Source organism: Bos grunniens, chromosome X (assembly GCF_055505025.1).
Source record: "Bos grunniens cultivar Pamir isolate PY7600 chromosome X, Bosgru_T2T1.0, whole genome shotgun sequence".
NCBI classification, from domain to species: domain Eukaryota; kingdom Metazoa; phylum Chordata; class Mammalia; order Artiodactyla; family Bovidae; genus Bos; species Bos grunniens.
In genome coordinates this window covers 130,909,385-130,926,398 of record NC_141194.1, presented here as the reverse complement: position 1 = coordinate 130,926,398, position 17,014 = coordinate 130,909,385, and the positions used below count along the sequence as shown (strand labels likewise).

At 39.7% G+C, this 17,014-nt stretch overlaps 1 pseudogene; it reads left to right on the top strand.

The window, feature by feature from the left end:
* Positions 1 to 4,034: 4,034 nt before the first annotated feature.
* Positions 4,035 to 16,776, top strand: LOC147341410 (olfactory receptor 13H1-like; annotated as a pseudogene).
* Positions 16,777 to 17,014: the final 238 nt, after the last annotated feature.

The window sequence follows — 17,014 nt, the reverse complement described above, 5'->3', positions numbered from 1 at the left end:
CAGTTCATGTACTGTTGAAGCCTCACTTGGATAATTTTGAGCATTACATTGCTAGCACATGAGATGAATGCAATTGTGTGGTAGCTTGAACAGTCCTTGCCATTGCCTTTCTTAGGAATTGAAATGAAAATTGACCTTTTCCAGTCCTGTGGCCACTGCTGAGTTTTCCAAATTTGCAGGCTTATTGAGTGAAGCACTTTAACAGCATCATTTTTTAGGATTTGAAACAGCTCAGCTGAATTTCCATCACCTCCACTAGTATTGTTTGTAGTGATACTTCCTAAGGCCCATTTGACTTTGCACTCCAGGATGTCTGGCTCTAAGTGAGTGATCACACCATCGTGATTATCTGGGTCATTAAGATCTTTTTGTATAGTTCTTCTATGTATTCTTGCCACTTCTTAATATCTTCTGCTTCCATTAGGTGCATACATTTTCTGTCCTTTATTGTGCCCATCTTTGCATGAAATGTTCCCTTGGTATCTCTAATTTTCTTGAAGAGATCCCTAGTCTTTCCCATTCTATTGTTTTCCTCTGTTTCTTTTCATTGATCAGTTAGAAAGCCTTCCTCATCTCTCCTTGCTATTCTTTGGAACTCTGCATTCAGAAAGGTATATCTTTCCTTTTCTCCTTTGTCTTTAGCTTCTCTTCTTTTCTCAGCTATTTGTAAGGCCTCCTCAGGCAACCATTTTGCCTTTTCACATGTCTTTTCTTGGGGATGGTTTTGATCACTGTCTCCTGTACAATGTCATGAACCTCTGTCCATAGTTCTTCAGGAACTCTGTCTATCAGGTCTAGTCCCTTAAATCTATTTGTCACTTCCATTATATAATCATAAGTGAAGTTGCTCAGTCATGTCTGACTCTTTGTGAGCCCATGGACTGTAGTCTATCAGACTCCTCCATCCATGGGATTTTCCAGGCAAGTGTACTGGAGTGGGCTGCCATTTCCTTCTCCAAGGGATCTTCCCAACCCAAGGAATGAATCCTGGTCTCTGGCATTGCAAACAGACGCTTTACCATCTGAGACACCAGGGAAGTGTAAGGGATTTGATTTAGGTCATACCTGAATGGTCTAGTGTTTTTGCCTACTTTCTTCAATTTAAGTCTGAATTTGACAATAAGCAGTTCATGATCTGAACCACAGTCAGCTCCCAGTCTTGTTTTTCCTGACTGTGTAGAGCTTCTTTATCTTTGGCTGCAAAGAATATAATCAATCTGATTTTGGTACTGACCATCGGTGATGTCCATGTGTAGAGTCTTCTCTTGTGTTGTTGGAAGAGGGTGTTTGCTATGACCAGTGTGTTCTCTTGGCAAAACTCTGTTAGCCTTTGCCCTGCTTCATTTTGTACTCCAAGGCCAAACTTGCCTGTTACTCCAGGTATGTCTTGACTTCCTACTTTTGTATTCCAGTCCCCTATGATGAAAACGACATCTTTTTTGGGTGTTAGTTCTAGAAGGTCTTATAGGTCATCATAGAACCATTCAACTTCAGCTTCTTTGACATTAGTGGTTGGGGCATAGACTTGGATTACAGTGCTGTTGAATGGTTTGTCTTGGAAATGAACAGAGATTATTCTAAAATATTTGAGATTGCACCCAAGTAGTGCATTTTGGACTCTTTTGTTTACTATGAGGGCTACTCCATTTCTTCTAAGGGATTCTTGCCCACAGTAGTAGATATAATGGTCATCTGAGTTAAATTCACCCATTCCAGTCCATTTTAGTTCACTGATACCTAAAATGCTGATGTTCACTGTTGCCATCTCCTGTTTGACCACTTCTGATTTACCTTGATTCATGGACCTAACATTCCAGGTTCCTATGCAGTATTGTTCTTTACAGCATCAGAACAGCATTGTTCTTTACAGTTCTTACTTCCATCACCAGTAACATCCAAAACTGGGCATTGTTTTTGCTTTGGCTCTCTTCATTCTTTCTGGAGTTATTTCTCCACTCTTCTCCAGTAGCATATTGGGCATCTACCGACCTGGAGAGTTCATCTTTTATTGTCCTATCTTCTTGCCTTTTCATACTGTTCATGGGGTTCTTAAGGCAAGAATACTGAAGTTATTTGCCATTCCCTTCTCCAGAGGACCATGTTTTGTCAGAACTCTCCACCATGACCCGTCCATCTTGGGTGGCCCTACAGGGCATGGCTCACAGAATCATTGAGTTAGACAAGGCTGTGATTCATGTGATCAGTTCGATTCATTTTCTGTGATTGTGGTTTTCATTCTGTCTGCCCTCTGATGGATAAGGATAAGAGGCTTGTGGAAGCTTCCTGATAGATAGGACTAGCTGTGGGGGAATCTGGGTCTTGTTCTGATGGGCAGCTATGCTCAGTAAATCTTTAATCCAATTTTCTGTTGATGGGCAGGGCTGTGTTCCCTCCCTATTGTTTGGCCTGAGGTCAAACTATGGTAGGGGTAACATTTCTCCTTCAAAAGGACTTATGCCAGCACTGATGTATTCAGTGCCCCGACCCTGTGGCAGGCAACTGTCGATCCACACCTCTGCTGGAAACTCCCAGACACTCACTGGCAAGTCTGGCTCAGTCTTTTGTGGGGTCACTGCTTCTTTCTCCTGGGTCCTGGTGCACACAAGGTTTTTCTGTGCCCTCCAAGAGTCTGCTTCCCCAGTCCTATGGAAGTTCTGTAATCAAATCCCACTTTCCTTCAAAGTCAAATTCCCTGGAAGGGTCTCAGTCCCTTAGCTGATCCCCAGGTTGTGAAATCTGTTGTGGGTCCTAGAACTTTCATAACAGGGTGAGGACTTCTTTGATACAATTGTTTTCCAATTTGTGGGTCATCTACTCGGTAGCTCTATGGTGGGGCTAATGGCAACCTCTTCCAAGAGGGCTTATGCCACACACTGTGCCTCCCAGGTCTGCTACAGCCAGAGACCCTGTCCCCGCAGCAGGCTACTGCTGACCCGTGCCTCTGCAGGAGATACTCAAACACTCAAAGACAGGTCTGGCTCAGACTCTGCGGGGTCTCTGGGTCCTGGTGGGCACAAGGTTTTGTTTGAGCCCTCCAAGCGTCTCTGGCAGGAATGGGGCTTGATTCTAAATGCCATTTCTCCCCTCCTACCCTCTTTTTGGTAGGAGGTCCCAAAAAGGAGAGGTCTTTTGGGGACTTCTCCTTTGCTCTTGGACGTGGGGTATCTTTTTTTGGTGGAACCCAACATTCTCCTGTTGACGGTTGTTCAGCAGTAGTAACCTTGGAACCAAACTAAATACATGTCTAATCAACCATCCAGATATTTAGAATCACCAGGTGACTACTAGATTTCTGTGCCTTTCATCCTAGCATTTGGTACCACTTAGTCCCACAGGTTGGATTCCCAGGCCACTGTTATGTTTCCAAAGATCTAGAGAATTAATTAAGGAGGAGAGAAACTTTAGCATTATAGATCCAGAAATAAATACTTTCTCTGGGGCCTGTTCTTGTAAATACTTCTGAACTCTTTCACATGAACTTTTTTCTTCTAATTGCATCTCTGGGACCTAATCCTGGAGGGTTTGAAATGATTTGTCCTTGTGACTTTGAAACCTTTGATGCTGTGTCCCTTGCCAGGTGTGATTCCACTTCCCTCCCCAGACATCTTAATAAACAGACTTTGGAGTCTTCCTCTCCCCATTTACTAAAGATGCTGCTGCTTTTGAGTTACATTTGAAGTTCACTTCAGCCCTCTACCAGAGAAGGCAATGGCACCCCACTTCAGTACTCTTGCCTGGAAAATCCCATGGACGGAGGAGCCTGGTAGGCTGCAGTCCATGGGGTCGCGAAGAGTCGGACACGACTGAGCGACTTCACTTTCACTTTTCACTTTCATGCATTGGAGAAGGAAATGGCAACCCACTCCAGTGTTCTTACCTGGAGAATCCCAGGGACGGGGGAGCCTGGTGGGCTGCCGTCTATGGGGTCACACAGAGTTGGACACGACTGAAGTGAGTTAGCATAGCATAGCATAGCATGAGCCCTCCACTAAGTAGGAAAAAGCCTACTCCTACTGCATGTTCTGTGTTGAGGCATGAAACTGCTCAGCCCAAGGATTCTGTCCAGGGATGGAATGATCCATTGGAACGCTGCTGCAGGTCGTCAGAAGAAAGCAATTCCTGTAACATCTCAGATGCCTCTCTGTGAGGATACTTACCACTCTGTCCCTCATCTGAGAGGTATTTGTGTCCAAGAGTCACCTCTCCTCGCCCAAGTCAGGCAACAACAGTGTTTTGGTTTTCCTAGGATGCTATGTGCCAAGGGCCAATGCATTGTATGTAAGAGATGCTTGTCCAATATTTGGCCAACATCCAAAATTTCAAGGTTGCTTTATTGGTCTCTCAACACTGTTTTATTGTCATGTAAAGTTTTCTATGATTCATTCTCAAAGTCAGCCATTTTCATTGTTTTCCATATTATATCAATATTGCTTCGTTTTTTTATCAGGTGCTAAAACTTATATTCTAAACTTCTGAATTCAGAGGAATTTTCTCTTTTTTAGGAAACAATATATTTTTTCATCTCCAGTAATTTTCATAAAATATGACCTTAGGTCATGTGGCCTTATGACCATATGATTCTGCTGAGGGAGAAAGGAATTGTATAACTGGTTTTTAATTTACCACGCCAGACAATTCTTTAGGATACAATCCAAACACAGGCCGACAAGGGTAAATGAAGGATTGTAATAATTTCTTTTTTAGAATGCTGTTTTCTTTTTTTTATTTTTATCTATCTGTTTATTTATTTGGGCTTCCCATGTGGAAGAAGTGATAAAGAACCCACTTGCCAATGCAGGTTAGATGTAAGAGACACAGGTTTGATACCTGGGTGGGAAAGATCCCCTGGAGGAGGGCATGTCAACCCACTCCAGTATTCTTGCTTGTAGAATCCTGTAACAGAGGAGCTTGGTGGGCTACAGTCCATAGGGTCACAAAGAGTCGGACACTACAGAAGTGACTTAACACGCATTTATTTATTTATTTATTTTTGGCCTCACTAAATCTTCATTGCTAGTTGCAGCTACCAGGGACTACTCTTTGTTGAAGTATGCAGGCTTCTCACTGCACTGGCTTTTCTTTTTGTGGAGCATGGGCTCTAGGTGCATAGGCTTTTGTAGTTGCAGCACATGGGCTCAGTAGTTGCAGCTCCTAGGCTCTAGGATGGTGGGCTCAGTGGTGTATCACCCAGGCTTAGTTGCTCTGCAGCATGTGGAATCTTCCTCAACCAGGGATGGAACCTATTGGTTCCATCAGGTTATCCCCTCCATTAGCAGGCAGGTTCTTAGCCACTGTACCACCAGTGAAGACCAAGGATTGTAATAATTCCTTACAAGCTTATAAATAATTTATTTGTATAATTCTTACATTTATTTTCCATGAAAAACTTTATATTGACCTCTTTATTGGTTAAAAAACAAATATTATTCACCATGATTTTTTTTCAAACTTTAAACTTTTTATTTTGCATTGGGATATAGCCAGTTAACAATGTTCTGATAGTTTCAGGTGAACTGTGAAGGAACTCAGCCATATATATTCATGTATTCATTCTCCTCCAAACTTACCTCCCATCCAGGCTGCCACATAACATTGAGAAAGTTCCACATGCTACATAATAGGACGTTGTTGGTTATCTATTTTGAATACAGCAGAGTGTACATGACCTTCCCAAACTCCCCAACTATCCCTTTCTCCTAGCAACCATAAGTTCATTTTCTGAGTATCTCTGTTTTGTAAGTAAGTTCATTTATATTTCTTTTTAGATTCCACTATAAGGGATGTCATACAATATTTATCCCTCTCTGTCTGAATTACTTCAGTAAGTATGACACTCTCTAAGTCCATCCATGTTCCTATAAATGGCATTATTTCATTCTTTTTTAATGGCTGAGTAATATTCCATTGGATATATGTACCACATCTACTTTACCTATTCATCTGTCAACAGACATTTAGGTTGTTTCTGTGTCTTGACTATGGTAAACAGTGCTGCAATGGACATTGGGCTGCATGTATCCTTTCAGATCATGTTTTTCTCCAGATATATGCCCAGGAGTGGGATTGCAGGGTCATATGGTAGTTTTATTTTCAGTTTTTTTAAGAAACCTCCACCCAGTTCTCCATACTGGCTGTACTAATTTACATTCCTACCAACAGTGTAAGAGGGTTCCCTTTTCTCCATACCCTCTCCAGCACTTGCTGTTCGTGGATTTTTTGATGATAGCCATTCTGGCTGGTATGAGGTGATATCTCATTATAGTTTTGTTTAGCATTTCTCTAATAACTAGAAATGTTGAACATCTTTCCATGTGCTTTTTGGCCATCTGTATGTCCTCTTTGGAGAAGTGTCTATTCAGGTCTTCTGCCCACTTTTGGGGTGGATTGTTTGTTTTGATGCTATTAAGTGTCATAAGCTGTTTATAAATTAAATAATTAAAAATCCCTTATCAGTCACATCATTTGCAAATATTTTTTCCCAAACTGGGTTGTCTTTTCACTTTGTTCATTGTCTCCTTTACTATGCAAAAGCTTTTGAATTTAAGTAGGTTCCATTTGCTTATTTTTGTTTTTATTTCTATTATTCTGGGAGATGGATCAAAAAAGATATTGCTGTGATTTATATCACAGAGTGTTCCGCCTATGTTTTCCTCTAGCAATTTTATAGTGTCTGATCTCACATTTAGGTCTTTAATCCATTTTGTGTATGGAGTTAAAGAATGATCTGATTTCATTTTTTTTTACATGTGGCTGTCCAGTTTTCCCAGCACCATTTGTTGAAGAGACTATCTTTCCAACATTGTGTAGTCTTGCCTCCTTTGTCATGGATTAGTTGACCATAGATAGGTGCATGGGCTTTTTTCTGGGTTTTCTATCCTGTTCCATCAAACTATATTTCTATTTATGTGCCAGTACTTCACTGTTTTGATGACTGTATCTTTGTAGTATAGTCTGAAGTTAGGGAACATGATTCCTCCAGCTCTTTTTTCTTTTCCAAGATTACTTTGGCTATTCAGGGTCTTTTGTGTCTCCATACAAAGTTTGAGATTTTTGTTGTTGTTGTTGTTCTAGTTCTGTGAAAACTGCCATTGGTAATTTGAGAGGGATTGCATTGAATTTGCAGATTGCCTTGGGTAGTGTAGTCATTTTGACAATACTAATTCTTCCAATCCATGAAGATGGTATATCTTTCCATCTTTGTTTATATCTTCTTTGATTTCTTTCATCAACATCTTATAGTTTTTGGAGTACAGGTATTTGTCTCCTCAGGGAGGTCCTAGGTATTTTATTCTTTTTGATGCAATGGTAAATGGAATTTCTTCTTGAATTTCTCTTTCTGATCTTGTTGTTAGTGTATAGAAATGCAACAGATTTCTACATAATAATTTTGTAACCTGCAACTTTGCCAAATTCATTGATGAGTTCTAGTAGTTTTCTAGTAGCATCTTTAGAATCTTCTATGTATAGTATCATGTCATCTGCAAACAGTGATAGCTTAACTTCTTCTTTTCCAATTTGGGTTCCCTTTTCAGTCTTCTCTGATTGCTATAGATAGGACTTCCAAAACTATGTTGAATAAAAATGGCAAGAGTGGACATCCTTGTCTTTTCCTGACCTTAGAGAGAATGCTTTCAGCTTTTCACCACTGAGTATGATGCTAGCTGTAGATTTGTCATATATGGCCTTTATTATGTTGAGGTTTGCACCCTCCATGCGTACTTTCTGGACAGTTTGTATCAATGAGTGCTGAATTTTGTCAAAAGCTTTTTCTTCATCTATTTAGATGATTTTCACTTTTCACTTTCATGCATTGGAGAAGGAAACGGCAACCCACTCCAGTGTTCTTGCCTGGAGAATCCCAGGGATGGGGGAGCCTGGTGGGCTGCCATCTATGGGGTCGCACAGAGTCGGACACGACTGAAGTGACTTAGCAGCAGTAGCAGTAGCAGTATGGTTGTTATTCTTCAGTTTGTTGATGTGGTGTATCACATTAATTGATTTGCAGATGTTGAAAAATCCTTGCATCCCTGGGATGAATCCCACTTGATCTGGCATATCATCTTTTTAATGTATTTTTGAATATGGACTGCTAGTATTTTGTTGAGGATTTTTTAATCTATGTTCATCAGTGATATTAGCCTGTAATTTTATTTTTTGTGTCATTTGTGTCTAGTTTTGGTATCAGGGTAATAGTGGCCTCATAAATGAGTTTGGAAGTTTTCTTTCCTCTGCAATTTTTTGGAACAGTTTCAGAAGGATAGGTGTTAATTCTTCTCTAAAAGTTTGATAAAATTTAGCTGTGAAGCTGTCTGGTCTTGGATTTTTGTTTGTTGGGAGTTTGTTTTTTTTTTTTTTTATTTTTAATTGAAGGATAATTGCTTTACAGTATTGTGTTGGTTTCTACCAAACATCAACATTAATCAGCCATAGGTTTACCCATGTCCCCTTGTTGGTAGGTTTTTAATCACAGTTTACCCTGCTTATTTAACTTACATGCAGAGTACATCATGAGAAATGCTGGGCTGGAAGAAGCACAAGCTGGAATCAAGATTGCCAGGAGAAATATCAATAACCTCAGATATGCAGATGACACCACCCTTATGGCAGAAAGTGAAGAGGAACTCAAAAGCCTCTTGATGAAAGTGAAAGAGGAGAGTGAAAAAGTTGGCTTAAAGCTCAACATTCAGAAAACTAAGATCATGGCATCCAATCCCATCACTTAATGGCAAATATGTGGGGAAACAGTGGAAACAGTGGCTGACTTTATTTTTATGGGCTCCAAAATCAGTGCAGATGGTGATTGCAGCCATGAAATTAAAAGACGCTTACTCCTTGGAAGGAAAGTTATGACCAACCTAGACAGCATATTAAAAAGCAGAGACATTACTTCGCCAACAAAGGTCTGTCTGATCAAGGCTATGGTTTTTCTAGTAGTCATGTATGGATGTGAGAGTTGAACTATAAAGAAAGCTGAGCACCAAAGAATTGCTGCTTTTGAACTGTGGTGTTGGAGAAGACTCTTGAGTCCCTTGGACCTCAAGGAGATCCAACCAGTCCATCCTAAAGGAGATCAGTCCTGGGTGTTCATTGGTAGGACTGATGTTGAAGCTGAAACTCCAGCACTTTGGCCACCTGATGCGAAGAGCTGACTCATTTGAAAAGACCCTGATGCTGTGAAAGATTGAGGGTAGGAGAAGAAGGGGACGACAGAGGATGAGCTGGTTGGATGGCATCACTGACTCAATGGACATGAGTTTGGGTAAACTCCAGGAGTTAGTGATGGACAGGGAGGCCTGGCATGTTGCAGTCCATGGGGTTGCAAAGAGTAGGACACTACTGAGCAGCTGAACTGAACTGAACTGAACTGAAGGCTCATCTTGTGGCCTAGCATGTGGTCAATCCTGGAGAATGTTCTGTGTGTGCTTGAGAGGACTGTGTAGTCTGCTGCTTTGAGGTGGAATGCTCTATAAATATCAATTAATTCTGACATGTCACCATGATTTTTGATCATCTATTTTACATTGACCATAAGAAACCAAATATACTCAGAATCATAGGGCAAGAAGAGTCCTAAATAATTGTCTGTGCCATGGGGAAAATGCTAGAGTGGGAGACAGGGCCCAGCATTTTCTATAGTTTGACATAATGACTGTGAAAATAGGCATAGGAATAGGGAAAGAGCTCAAATGTTGTCAATGGCCATGATCAACAGTACAATTCTCTGTGGTTTTAGTTCCATTACCTACAGTTTTCTGTGGCTTACATGTTCTCTCATTTGATTAGAAAAATGTTATTAAAAAGAGTAATTGTCCAGTGACAGTCATTTGCTTAACAGAGGAGAAATCAAAATCCCAGGTGTTCTGGCACAACCAGGGCAAGAAATCTGGCTTCAGGACTTCTAAACTAAGTTGTTCTTCGAATTGAGAGTTAAAGAAGACACATTTAGAATTCTGTTTTTCAATTAACCTAAAATTTGAGTGAAATAAGAATCCTATGCATTTGAAAACCTGGCACTCATTCTAGAGTCAAGTGGAAAACATGGTTTTACATAGGCAGTAGATATGCTTCCTAGACTTCAACTCTCTTTTAGATGGCACAGTCATCTGCAAACATCATCTTACAGAGCTCCCCTTGTCCTGCTCTAGTTTCTCTTTTCAGTCATCTGCTCTACCCAAGAGCCTGTTGCCAACAGTAGCTTCAGTCATCCAGGGATGCTCACAACCTCTGGTGCAAGAGGAGATTAGACTCTTTTGGTAAATGGCTGTCAAAGCTCTGGGTATGAGTTAGTTTCACTGAAGGAAACCTGAACTTCTACAGGACGGGTGCTAATGCCTGCTAATTGCTATCACCTAATAATTAAGTTGGCAGAAATTTCACTCCAGGGGCATGTATGAAAACTGGTAGGCTTAAAAGCTGTCTTCTCAGAGAACCCTAAGACTGGGAACCGTGAGTTCAGTAGCACATTTCTAGGCCTTAGTTCTATGAGGAATTCAGAGGGCACAGAGAACCACAAATAGGGCACAAGACCTGCAGATACCTAAGGGTTTCTGGTTCAAAGAGTCGCTCTTCAAAAGGACACTGGGGAGAAAATCAAGTATATTATCAGGAGCTGTTTTGCGTTTGTGATTGAGAGGCCTTAGAACTAAATATATCTTCTGAGTTGAGATGGAAGGGCTACAGAATACTTAACTTGGGGAAAAAAATACTCTGTGAGAGTATTCTATAGTAATGAGTAGTGAGTTTCTATACTAATACTTAAAGTCCCACACAAGGATTAAAGGATTCCGTATTACATGAGACTTTCAGTGGTAAAACCAAGAAAGTCTGGGACAAGCCAGGATGATTGTTTACCCTACACTACACTTCAGCTGCAGTTATCTGCCATCTATTCAGCAAACAGTGAAACTTGTTCTTGCTTCAGAGTCTTAACACTTACTGTTCCCTCTCCCTGGAACTCTCTTCCCCTAGATTTTCACATAGTCTATTTGTGTACTTTTGGTCTCAACTCAAATAGTAATCTTGTTCTAGCACTCTCTTTCATATCAACTCTGCTTTCTTCATAACAGTTATAATGATATGAATTGCTTAATTTGCTACTTCTTGTTCTATCATCCAAATAGAGTATAAGTTAAATGAGAAGGGATGCCTAATCTCTATTTGTTCATTGCTGTATCCTCGGCAACTTTAACAGAATTGGATACATGGTATGAACTCAAAAAATATTTGCTGAATGGACAAATGAATAAATGATTATGCCTGACTCTAAAGCATATACTGAATTCTCTCATAGATACAACAAAAAGCTCTGAGAAAAATATCCACAAGACAAGTAAAATCCAGGTACCTGGTAAACTTTCAAATTACGCCACACAGATCTATGTTGCCTAGTAGAATCTTGAGCTACCCTCATAGGGGGATGGGTCTAGTAGAATCTTGGGCTTCCCTCATAGCTCAGTTGGTAAAGAATCTGCCTGCAATGCAGGAGACCCCAGGTCGATTCCTGGGTAAGGAAGATCCACTGGAGAAGGGATAGGCTACCCACTTGAGTATTCTTAGGCTTCCCTGGTGGCTCAGCTGGTAAAGAATCTGCCTGCAAAGAGGGAGACCTGGGTTCGATCCCTGGGTTGGAAAGATTCCCTGGAGAAGGAAAAGGCTATCCACTCCAGTATTCTGGCCTGGAGAACTCCATGGACTGTATAGTCCATGGGGTCACAAAGAGTTGGACATGACTGAGCAAGTTTCATTTTCACTAGTAGAATCTGACTACAGACAGGAAAGTTGCTGTCAATTAGGCCTTTAGAGATTGTTATGTAAGTCCGGTCTACATGCAGGAGATCTGAGTCTGGACTGTTTGCATGCTCTGTCCTGTGCTCTTGAAGTGGAAAAGGTCTATTTTCATCTTAAATCTCTTGTGATTATCTGTATCTGGTCAAAGTATCATCAGAGTGTTTAAGAAATTTGAAATTAAAAGATTCAGAGAAAAGCTATCTGGTTTCATAGCCAACTTCCCTTTTAGAAGTATTGGCCATAGCCTTTCTTTCTATTATGAACTCCCAGATGATATGGTTATTTTGTCCAAGATTCCGGTCCATTCCATCATAATTAAATCCATAGCATCATTTCCCCTCAATGCTTCTTTAACCTTCTGAGAAATGAAATTGTCAGCAAGGCAAATCCCAAATTTATCAGATGCCCTGCTCTTTACCAGACTGAGATTTCCATCAGATGCCTGGACAGCTGAAGCTTTCCATTCCTATTGTGCTGTGCCTCTATGTCCGTTCTATAATCTTCATCAGGGAAGCATCAATCATGTTCTCCATGAAATATTTCTTTGGCAGCATTGCAATTTCTTTCAATTTGTGTGCTACTACAAATGTTCATCATCCTATTCGCCTTCATGTTTTGTGGATTTCCACAAAGGTTTAATATATTTTTAATATATGGGTGTCAGAAAGTCCCCAGGATAGAATCACAAAGAAAATTCTTGAGGAATTAATATCTCACATAAGCAGAACCTTATCATCAACACTCTGTGGAGAGAGTGACCCACAGAACCTGCTATGATGTGACTAACTGGGTGAAAGTTCTCTTATGTTGTATTTCTACAGAGAACTGCTCCGTCAGGTGATACACTTTTTTGGTACAAAGAAATCGACAAGTAAAAATTTCAGGAAAAGAGACTTCCCTGATGATCTGATGGTTAAGACTTTGCTGGTTTGATCGCTGGTCAGGGAACTAAGATTCCTATGTGCTACACAGGGCAGCCAGAAAGGAAAAAATTCAGAAAAAAAAATTGTATGGTTAAATGCAATGTAAAAAAATACCTGAATGGAAGAATCCATTTAGTTAAAGTGACATCAAGAGCTTTTATTTCAACAAACATCTTTGAAGAGTTTTCTCTGTGCAAGGTAGAGTTCCAAAGAAAATGGAAATGACTCAGATATGGTCGCTAAATCCAGGGGCTTATAGCTTCCAAAATGTACACTCAGTCTTACTTCCATTATACAGAGACAAAGGTCCCTCAAGTTAAAAAAAACTAAATTGAACTCACAATTATACTTGAGAGAGAACTGGACTGACAACCATAGTATATCTTTGGAGGATCCAGTAAACACAAAAGTTAAGTTACATAATCATACTTTGATGTACATCTTCATCCCCCAAATTCCTCAATATAAATTCTTTATAGCACTTACCTGAATATTTAACTTGTTATCAGAAAAGTAAGTAAATGAAGAGCTACAGGCAGAAGAAAGTTTCTCCTTTGAGGAAAAGCAGTGCTGGTTCCCAACTGCCACCATATTTACTGACTAGAATCATCGCTATAGGGAGCATTCACTGAAATGCTCATTAATCAAGTTAGGAGAAAAGTGAACATTATTTTAATGAGCTAAATACAGCAGATGTCTCCTCCTCCTTATTTGTTTTCTCTCTTCTCTATTTGCATTAGGCAACTTAATTACAAAGCAGGGATATCTCCTAAATCCCCAAAGTGGAAATTGTTCTTCAAGACTGAGCTTATAAATTCTCAAACCCACCACAAGATTATCCAAATTTCCAAAGTTCCTTCTTGCCTTTGAATTGTGGCTTCTTTTAATACTACTTAAATATTTTTGGTCTGTAAGTAGATTATACATTTTTGGCAAACACAAATGCTTTAAAAATATCTCAATGTATTCAGAAAGGACATTTTCTCAATTTATTTTTGTGTTTGCTGGGAACAAAGTAACAGAATTTTGGACACTTCTAGAAGAAATAGTATTCTAATATTTGTACAGGCAAAGAAAAACCACATGTCATGAATTGATATTTATATTATTATTATTATTATTATTATTATTATGCTGGAAAATGAATGTTTCTATTGTCTTTTAGACACCAACCTTTCATGGTAGCCTTATTATAAGCCAACTCTGGGTAAATAAAAGAAAAAGATATTTAACAAGTAGAAATAAATGGTCATGATTCACCAGCACCGTTAACTCAAGATTTTCCAACCTTATAACCACAACTGATAGGAAGATTTATTACCACAGCTGCTTGTATTAAACTTCTTTTCCTTGCAGTTGAAAGAATCAAATTTCTTCTTGGAGATTAGTCATTTGTGGGGGTGTCGCCAACTGCAAAATGCTTCTGTTATGAATGAGGTGCACTTCTCTGTTGCTGTCCTCCAGCCCTAAGTCTGAGTAATTTTCATCTCTTTATATGTCTTTTCCCGCCTACCATTAGGAACAAATTTTAATGACTTACATACTCAAACTTTCTTTAGTTGTTACTCAAACCAAAAACTTCAGATGGTATTCTTTCTGGTAACATGATAACCTTACAAAGAAAGGTACAATGACATGACATTTTGGCACATGTTTACAAGGATGAAATCCAAGCTGACGGGAAGGTCTTCATGGGCCATGAAAGTGGGAAGGGAGCTAATGTATCTTGGGTGGTATACTTGTACTCAGCACTGTGTTAGATTCTTTATAGAAATAATCTTGTCTAATTCTTTGAGCAAGCTCTGGGAGCTGGTGATGGACAGGGAAGCCTGGCATGCTACAGTCCACGGGGTCTCAAAGAGTCGGACACAACTGAGCGACTAAACTGAACTGAATTCTTGGAACAGTTCTGCCAGGGGCTAGGTGATATTCCCATTTTATGTGTGAGGAAACTGAATTTCTCAAGATGTTGCAGCTTATTAGTGGATCCAGGTGACTCCCTTGCCTTCTCTCTGTATTTCAACATTCTGCCTATTTAGCATGAAGAATTACCTAATTATGTATATAGCACGAACATAACTATACAGTTAAGGAGAGGTTTGATTCTGTGTCTAAATAAGAAAATCATAAAGCCAAAAGGGACTTCGATGGGTCATCTCTTTCACTCCCTACTGAAATCATATAAAACTAGGAAAGCTCTGTCTTTTTTCTTTTTTTTTTTTTTCTGAACATTTCTGGAAACATGTATTCCAAGATTTCCCTTGTCTCCCTTCACAATTTCTGGTAACTGTCGTCTTCATGAAATGTTTTATCTAATAAGATTTTCCCATCACCCTTTAAGCTTTTGTTCTGAACTATATGGAGATGGCAGGACCTACACATAGTGAGTTTCTGTCATTTGAAAATAGTTGTTAGGACAACTAAACAGAGTGTGATTTCAGTAAACCCACACATTACTTGGTTTATTTCATGTCATTTTGGCTGGTGATGCTTTTCCATTGAACTGAGTAATAGATTTAGCTACATATGCACTTTTTAATTTACATGCATAGGTGGTTTTACTATTATATATGAACAAAAAAAAAGTTTAAAAGCAAAGAAGTATTCCAAGAATTCACAACTGGATCATTGAGCTTAAACTTAAAAATTATTACTTGCTAATTAATGAACCAGCTTAAATAAAACTGACTATAAACAAGCATTTTGGGTGGGGAGATATAGCATATTTGCCTTTTTTTGGTTAAGAATATAGTCAATCATCTAGCTATGCCCCTTTATGAGTGTAATAGTTCTGTTTAACCCACTATTGATGTTTAATAGTGTCTTACATGACCAACCCACTTACTTGATCAAATGTGTCTTACATGATCTAAGGGGTACCTAACAGTCCAAACAACGTAATAAGCCTTTCCTGATCATATACAGTTCTGTAAGACAGAAAAACAAAGAGAGAACCTCTATTTCCACCACTGGACACTTGAACAGCTGAGTCTAACCCAGTAAAATGAATGACACACACTAATCCAGAACATGGCTTCTAATAAGCTATTGAGATGCTACTCTTCCTATTTCTTCATTTAAGTAACATGATGTTTTGTCTTCTTTCCCTAGTACTTGAGACAACTAAATAAATAGGCAGTGTAAAGAAAGATAATGCCTCTGAGGTGACTGGATTCATCCTTGTTGGATTTTCCCAACAGCCTCAAATCCAGGTTGCCTTCTTCTTAGGACTGCTGTTTTTCTACCTGGTCACAGTGTTTGGGAACAACCTTATTGTAGTGAGATGGGATTCTCAACATCATACCCCCATGTATTTTTTTTCTCAGTAATTTATCCTTCCTTGATATCTGTTAGTCTACCAGCTGGGAGCCATATGTGCTGGCCCAATGCTTCAGGGACTTCCCTACTATTTCCTATACCAGCTGTTAGGCCCAGATGACCACATTCCTCTTTTTGGGGATGACAGAGTGTCTCCTCCTTGCTATCATGGCTTATGACAGGTTTGTTGCAATCTCCAATCTCCTGCGTTACACCGTCATTATGAACAATTGGGTTTGCATACAGTTGGCCTTGGGAACCTGGACTAGTGCCTTCTTAGTAGCAGTCACACCAATCATTGCAAGCCCTGCTCATGGTTGTGGGCATTATTTCATCAACCACTTTACCTGTGAGATCCCAGCCCTGCTGAAGCTTATCTGCTCAGACACCCCTGTCAGTCTAATTCTGGGTCTGGTTATCAGTGTGTTCACACTGCCCCTGCCATTCACTTGCATCCTCATCTATTACTCGCATTGTGGTTGCCGTGCTAAAGACCCATTCTGTGGAGGCCAGACTCAAAGCTTTCTCCGCTTGTGGATCCCATCTAACTGTGGTCACCATATTTTATGGGACAGCCATCTACATGTTACTGAAACCTCAGTCAAAAGAATATCAAGAAGAGGACAAAGTCATCTCAATATTTTATGGAACAGTCACCTCCATGTTAAATCCCCTCATTTACACTCTGAGAAATAAGGACGTAAAAGGAGATCTTATGAAGTTAGCCAAAGGAAATGAAAAATCCTAATGGCTCTCTTTATAAGCCTCTCCAACATGCCAGAAAAACAGTGAAAACTCAGTCCATAAAATTTCAGTTTACGTATTTAAAAACAGCAACAACAACAAAACCTGAGTAAGCATTCTTTCTGTGGTCATCACTAGGAACTCATTAACAAGTATACCATGAGAGTTAACATTTTGTCAAGCCATGTGAAGCGTTAAGGCCATGAATGTGCCTGAAATAGTTCACAAAGAGAATAATGGTA